Genomic DNA, 7,174 nt, shown 5'->3' with positions numbered 1-7,174 from the left:
GTTACCGTTATTATTCAAGCTTCTAGAGTCAATAATATGCAGCAATGCATTTCGTTTTCGCAAGTTTACAAATGCGCTTCGATCCTATGTGCAAACATTACCAGAAAGGCTGTTTTTTTCCTTTGTTTTCTTCATCCATATGGTCAAACGCATTGGTAAGCAGGTAATAAAAACGTTTGGGGCTTTCCACGGAAACTTTTTTTACCCTCCTCCTTCAGCCATAGCCAGGTGAAGCAGAAAATAGTAAATGCACATAATCTGGATTAATGGTTTGCTACAACGCACTGCTTCATTAACTCATGATCATCAAGAGCCCTCTTTCAGCTCACAGATCATTCGACGAGCCCCATGTGTTGGCTTCCGTTAACTAAAACATGCGCAGAAAGAAGAAGCGCAGCGTCATACTAAGGCCACAACAACGAAAAAAAAAAGCCGATTACAGTTGTGTTTGCTATCATTTAGGCTGGGACGTTTTGTGCATGACCCGCCGTGGTGGCGTAGTGGCTATGTCGTTGCGCTACTACGCCCGAGCGCGCGAGATCGAATCCCGACCGTGGCGGCCGCATTCTGCTGAGGGTGAAATGCAAGAACGCCCGTGTACTGTGCATTGGGTGCCCGTTAAAGAACCCCAGGGGGTCAAAATTAATCTGGAGTTCCTCACTGCTGCGTGCCTCAAAATCAAATCGTGGTTTTGGCACGTAAAACCCTAGAATTTTATTTAAACAATTTCTTTTTAGCATTTCCCATTGAAACCCTTGTGAACCAACGTCTGGTTTCGCCGTCGTCAATGCGTCATCGTCATACCATGCTTGCCATAGCCGACGCTGACGAGCGAGTGTCAAAGCAAAGTAGGCCTATCTCCAAGACAATGTATGTCGCATATAGCCGAAGCAACAAAAATCTCAGAATGACCACTACAAATCCCAAAGGAAGGTGTCTTTAGTAGTATGGTGCGTCGCCTCATTGCATGAATTCTAACCGCACTGCCATCTACAGCCATTGCCATGTTGGTTCGGCGATAGTTTTTTCAACATTTTCTATCATCGTCTATGTTCTTCCCGCACTTGCAAGAGTTCCTAGGGATTAAACTGTAGGTAATTCTTTTCTGGCCCTCAACAGGTCGGCTGAGTTCCAGGAGGTAGGTTGTTGGGGGCCAGGCATTGTTAGCACACGGAAAAGAAGCACGTTGACAATTTAGTGCTTTCTTTTTTCTAGGTACCATAAGCTATGTTGATGCGGACATGGTACAGGGGCATGGTGCTGTTTAGCCTTACCGAACCACGCAGGCGGGTCAACGGAGGCGCCGTAGCAGACCTAATTCTCCCTTCCTCGGTGTCCTTGAGCCTAGGTAACGCATTTGCGGCCTGCAAGGCGACAGCGCTTTAAGTAAAAGATTGTCAGAAGCATCACATGGGGTGCTCTCTACCTGACGCGAATGTCGCTGCCAGCGGTTTTGTGGTGGTAAAAGCAGTTTGTTTTCGACTGATTTGCCCGCATTCATGTGCCTACGTTCTCTCGCGTCTGCTTAGCGTCGTAGAGCAGGAGTCACACCTCGACCTTCCCGTGACACTACTGAACGCTGTCTCCCTCGCTGACACGCCACACAGAGAGTCACTTAGCGCGGCTGTCTTGACCCAGTCTTTCGGATACATGTATCCAGACGCGTAAAACTTCACGAAGAACAAAGCGGTGGTTTTTGTTCCTCCGCTAGGGCGCCATCGTCTCGTTTCCTGGTTGTTTTAGTCTTATTCCAACCGAGGCGCCAAAACCCAGAATACGAGCACAGGCAGATGGTGTTTTTTTTTTATTTACTAGTTTTCGTTTTCCTTTTTCTTTTACCTGCTTTGTTCCGACGGTGACATCGCGCGGCTGGCCGCTGTTTATGCGCGGCGAGTCGCGCGCGCGCCGGAATACCTTACGCGCCAGATTGGACTTGGCTTCAGACAGGAAAAAGCACTCGGCTGTAATTGAAAGGCTCTCGGGCACCCCGATGCGTGCTTTTCTTTTACTTATTTTTTTTCCTTTGGGCCCGCATTGTGTCGTTTCGGGGCTTGACACATACGAAACCACGTGGACAGCATTGCAACGCTGGTTGAGCAATGGCGTCCGGCGCAAATAGCAGAGTCAGCGGCAGCGCGTGGGCAAGGAAAAGGAGAGAGAGAGAGAGAGAGAGAGAGAGAGAAGGTGCAGGGCCAAGGGGGAACGCAGTGCTGAGTGGGAGGGAAAATATAGGAGTGGAGGCTACGCGCAGTCCTTACCCATCCGCCCACTAGGTGGAGCGTGCGTCGCGCACGCAGCGCCCCTCGTGGCGGTGCCGGGCTGTTTTGTGGTGGCGCGTGATTCATAGTCGCGACCGCTCGTGTGCGCCCAAAGCGTCACGCTCAAGCGCGGCCGGCTCGCGCATTCGGCTCTCTTCCGACGACGCGCTTGACCGAGCCCGCGACATCGGGACGCATTCGTTCGACGCAGCGGCCGCCTGCGCTGCCACGCGGCGCGCCGTGTGTTTGCTCGCGAAGCCACGCGAGGCATGCTTTGTTGGCGCCCCTTCGCGGCCAACTCTTTCTTTCCCCCATGAGCTGCAGCCTTCACAGCCCCCCCCACACACACAGACACACAACTTTACCACCGTGCGTCTCTATGTGTAGCTTCTCATTCAGCCACCAAGCCGTTTTTGTCGATGCTATTGTTGCCTTTTCCACCTGTTTTTGATTTTCGTTTCGCTTACTCCACGCTTCCATTGCCTCTTATACATATGCATTGTGAATTCTGCAGCAAACGAGGTTGGAGCAATATTCCTGCCCAAGAGGAATGCTTATCAGAAAAAGTTGGGGCCCCATAAACCTAGAACCTACATTGGCATAAAGGAAGGGCGTTATTTTGGCTCTCTCAGCTGTGTACTTTCTCGCTATATCAATCAAATAAAGGAAATACCTCATGGATGCATATAAGGCCAAGATGGTGTCACTTTTGTTTACCAAATTAATATCTGTAACCTGAAGCCATTGTCAGTGCACATTCGTTCCCAAAGTCAATATGTCGAGGTTGCAGCACGCATCCACGCTGCCAAGAGCTACAACATTTATATTGAGGATCACACGAATGCTGCAAATCCGGGCATCAGATAAAAGAGAAGCTTTGTAATATTGAACGATGGAGAGTGTTCCAACCATCCTTCGAGACTGAAGACTTTCCCACAGGCTGCAAGCAGAGGGGCTCTTACGTGTGCAATTTGTACATGCTGGATGAGTATGGAAGAAATTCGATAACGAAGACTTGAGCGCGGACTGTTCGGTACCCTCCACTGCGATTCCAGTTTGTAAATTCTCTACAAGGCTTTGATCTCAGACACTTGTTGATTGATTCCTGATATGTTTTCTCAATTTCGAAGGTTTTTAAATCGAGCCGTTGCTTTTTGATGTCTTATATATACACATGTATTTTTACTCTTATAATGGATGTATACAAATACCTGATAGAAATATTCCCTGTTCTTTAATATTCCTGTTTAAACTAAACAGATCTTTTTAAGCACGCGCCTATGGCAGATTGCGCAAGTCGGTTCCTTCAGAATCATCTCTCGAAGAGGAGCGCGTTACTTACACGACATATCAAGATGCGCAATTGACAAACTAATAAATACTAAAATGTTTAATTATTCACATTAAGGTTCACGCGGCACTTATGAAGTTGAGGCCATTCGTTACTCAGGGCACGTCAAATTACCAGATGTAGCCGTTTTCTCAACTGAACGTCGCGCCCAGGTGTTCTGCTTGTGAAGGAGATTCAAATGAAAGCTACAACAATTATATCTTCTGCGATCGTAAAATCGATAATAGCACTACTAAGCCAATACTGGGCAATGTTACTGGTGTCATTACATATACTAAGGTAAGGTATGAACTACAGGTATCATTATGAGGTACGTGCTAAATTTAATACGATATCTTATTGACGCGAAGATGTTGTCACACACAAAGGTGATGATGCCTTGTTTTACACAAGCCTTTATAATAGATCTGAAAGCCCCCACAACACATTAACAAGTAAGCACAATATGACCCCCATTGCACCAGAGCATGCAATAGGTGTCTTAGAGATATTCCTCATGCAAAAAAATATGACCTGCTCGAAACACTCGATAAGTAACGAGTGCCCCAGCGCTACTAAAGACGCCCCTTGTAGAAATGTCGGAAATAGTGCTCGGGGTTTCGCACCAAATACAACGAAAGAAAAAGAGAGAACACATTAACAAGTCAAAAAGAAATGACACAGCTTCTCTTTAATTTGTTTCTTCTTGAGCTGTTTTAGGTAAGAAAAATAAGCAACTGGCACAGCTCAAAAAATGAACCTGCTTGCGGAAATTTCTCAGTGTTCTGCGGTGACTTGGATAGTGCAATAGGAGAAACGTGAAACCGCCGCCGCTCGCATATATGTGCATCCCTGAAACCCGACCATATTATCGGGGTCTAATATTTAGTTCGATTCAATTTGATGTGCTTAGAAATTTTGAATCTATGTGCACCCCTAATGTACCTGCTATCCCTTACGCCAGAAAGTGCATTTCCACCCTCTTCTTCTCGGGAAGATAATTTGTGGCCAAATGAGTTCTTCAACATCTTTCTTACAACGAGTCACTGATACGGTCATAAAGTGGTATCACACGAGGGAAAATAGAATGGCATGAGCGAGCGAGACAAACCATGGCAGCGGAGAATGTGCGCTTAATGCGCATTCGTTGAGGCTGTTGAGATTTATGTCGATGGGATAGTCGGCACAAAGGAAGGAAAAATGGATGTCAATGGGCGTCATTTGACCTCGTTTCTTCCATAGGGCCCCTCATCATGATACACTCAGGAAGGCTTCAACATATGCTCGCGGCTATATCTCTCCACAGTTCGCTTACATATATATATATATATATATATATATATATATATATATATATATATATATATATACTGATGTGTGCGGTGAAGTGAACCCGTCTTTGCCGGTCGATCTTATTACGGGAGAGCGCAAGGCCGTGCGAGGTAACGCCCTTATATACTGAACTGGTAAGACCATTTTCGATGCGCATCTCGTATTAAACAGAGCGAGTTTAGCGAATGATCTTTACTGGACGCACTCCATTCTGGACGGCGAGAATAAACGCGAGGTAAAGGAAACTGAAAAGTTGAAAGCGCAGTCAGGTGCAAGCTAAGGATGATTCGCCGCCTTCTCTGACATTTCCGTTCGCCTACCGGAAGAGAAGAAATCGCATTAATGAATAAATATTGCTCCCAGGAGAAGTGGCAGCAAATAGTCAGTAAAAAAAGAAGGTTTATACATAGCTTGACAGAGGAGTAAAAAGAGAGAAAAGATATATAGGGCTACGGGGGTAAAAAATAAAGATATTGGGATACTGCGCCTCTAAAACGACTGTCATCAAGACATTCTGTAGGGCAGCTCCCGTTTCGCCTCCCAGCTGGACTGGCGCGCGCGGGCGCTCTTCATTTGATTTTCATAGTCGAATCTTTCTCTCTCACTCTCTCCCTCTTTTTTCGTTGTCATTCGTTGCTGCGGTCCTTCCTTTTTTTTTTCTCTCTCTCTTTTCGTCCGACCAGTCCCGTCGTTTGACTTCGGGGTATTTTGGATCGTCCCTCTAAAAAGTGAACTGCCACCGTAATGACGATACTCAAAGTTTTCGTAACTGTCTCCGCGGAAAACGTACTGTGGGCTCCCGTACGTTTTCTATGCATATGTTGGAGAGCCTAGGTGTGCGCTCTACCGGATCATCACCGGAGAATTTGGCGATTGAAATTTGGTGCTTTCTGGTCACCGCCCTACGTTACGCCTTGTGTTTTCTTGTCGTTGTTTTTCGTTATTACTATTGCTTACGCATGCGTCATCGCATTTCCTCCGCCAAAGAGGCGGGGGAGGGGGGGGGGGGAGTTGAAAGGGAGGAGGGCTAGATCAAATCACGCCTCTAATGTTGCGTGTGCCCATATAGACATTATGGGCTTCAGGGGCACTTCTGTTTTATCGTCTTTAGTTTTTGACGTTTGCCTAACAGCACCATGACCGAGCGTGAGCTGTCGACGGTGCTGGCTTTTAGCGAAGATTGGAAACTGTCAGCGGGTGAATGTTCTAGCATAATGATGATATCTTTCCCTTAGTCTGTGTGAGTGGGCTGGGCGGCAATGTCCCTGATGTACCCATTTTATCAGTTTGCTCTGAGGATTGCTCTTATTCTCCGTACTAGGTTCTTCTACCGCACTTATTTTTTTTCGCTGGATAGATAGTTCGGGGCGCAGGCTGACCGCCCAAGGTTTTCTTCGCTGGTTTGGTTTCTTGTCATGCGTTGCTCTTTGCACTTCTTCTTTTCTTCCAGCCGTGTGGTGTGCTTCACTCGCTTCTGAGCAGCGCAAATATATTCTCGGGTCTGGGTTTGAACTTTTACTGTGAGCGCAGCTAGGAGCTAGGAACAAGTGTGCTCGTTCCTTCCGTGCGTCAATCCGTGCCCTCCCGTTAGGCTGCGTCGCGGAGAGCTTGATGCGCTCCTCGTGTCACTCTGCGGCGTGTGTGGTCGTGCCAGGGTCGATCTCAGCGTGTGGACGCCATTGTTACCCGCCGTCGTGGCTTATTGACTGCAGCGTCTTGCTAGTGAGAACGAGGTCGCGGGATCAACTCCTTACGCGGCAGCAGCATTCCCAAGAGGGCGAAACGCAAGAACGCTCGTGCACAAAATTTAGGCGCAGGCTCAAGATCTGCGAGTGGTCGAAATAATTGAGGGCCCCCACTCTACGGAGTCTCTCATAGTCATTGTGTTGGTTTGGAGTGTTAAAGCTAATATTGTATTCTATTTTACGCTTTCGTTATTGTAGCGTTGTCGTCGTTGTCATTTTGTCGCAATCATTATTACCGTCGTCGTGCCGCATTTCTCTTTTTCGTTACAACTTCAGGAGCTTCACTGAGCTTGTACAGTACTGCAAGAGCTCGTCCAAAATTGTAACCGCTAGGTGTAGTCGTGAAGTACACGCACGCACACACGTACACACACACACACACTGCTGTGCTACTGCTGGTAGTTGAGTATGCAGGTATTTCGAAGGGTTGGCACACAGTTTGCACCCTCTCATAGACTTGTGAATATTTATGGGTCAGAAAAGACTTCAAAACACGCCGGACGATGAGA

The sequence above is a fragment of the Dermacentor andersoni genome, chromosome 5 (genome assembly GCF_023375885.2).
Source record: "Dermacentor andersoni chromosome 5, qqDerAnde1_hic_scaffold, whole genome shotgun sequence".
Lineage (NCBI taxonomy): Eukaryota > Metazoa > Arthropoda > Arachnida > Ixodida > Ixodidae > Dermacentor > Dermacentor andersoni.
Note: the sequence above shows the minus strand (reverse complement) of the source record.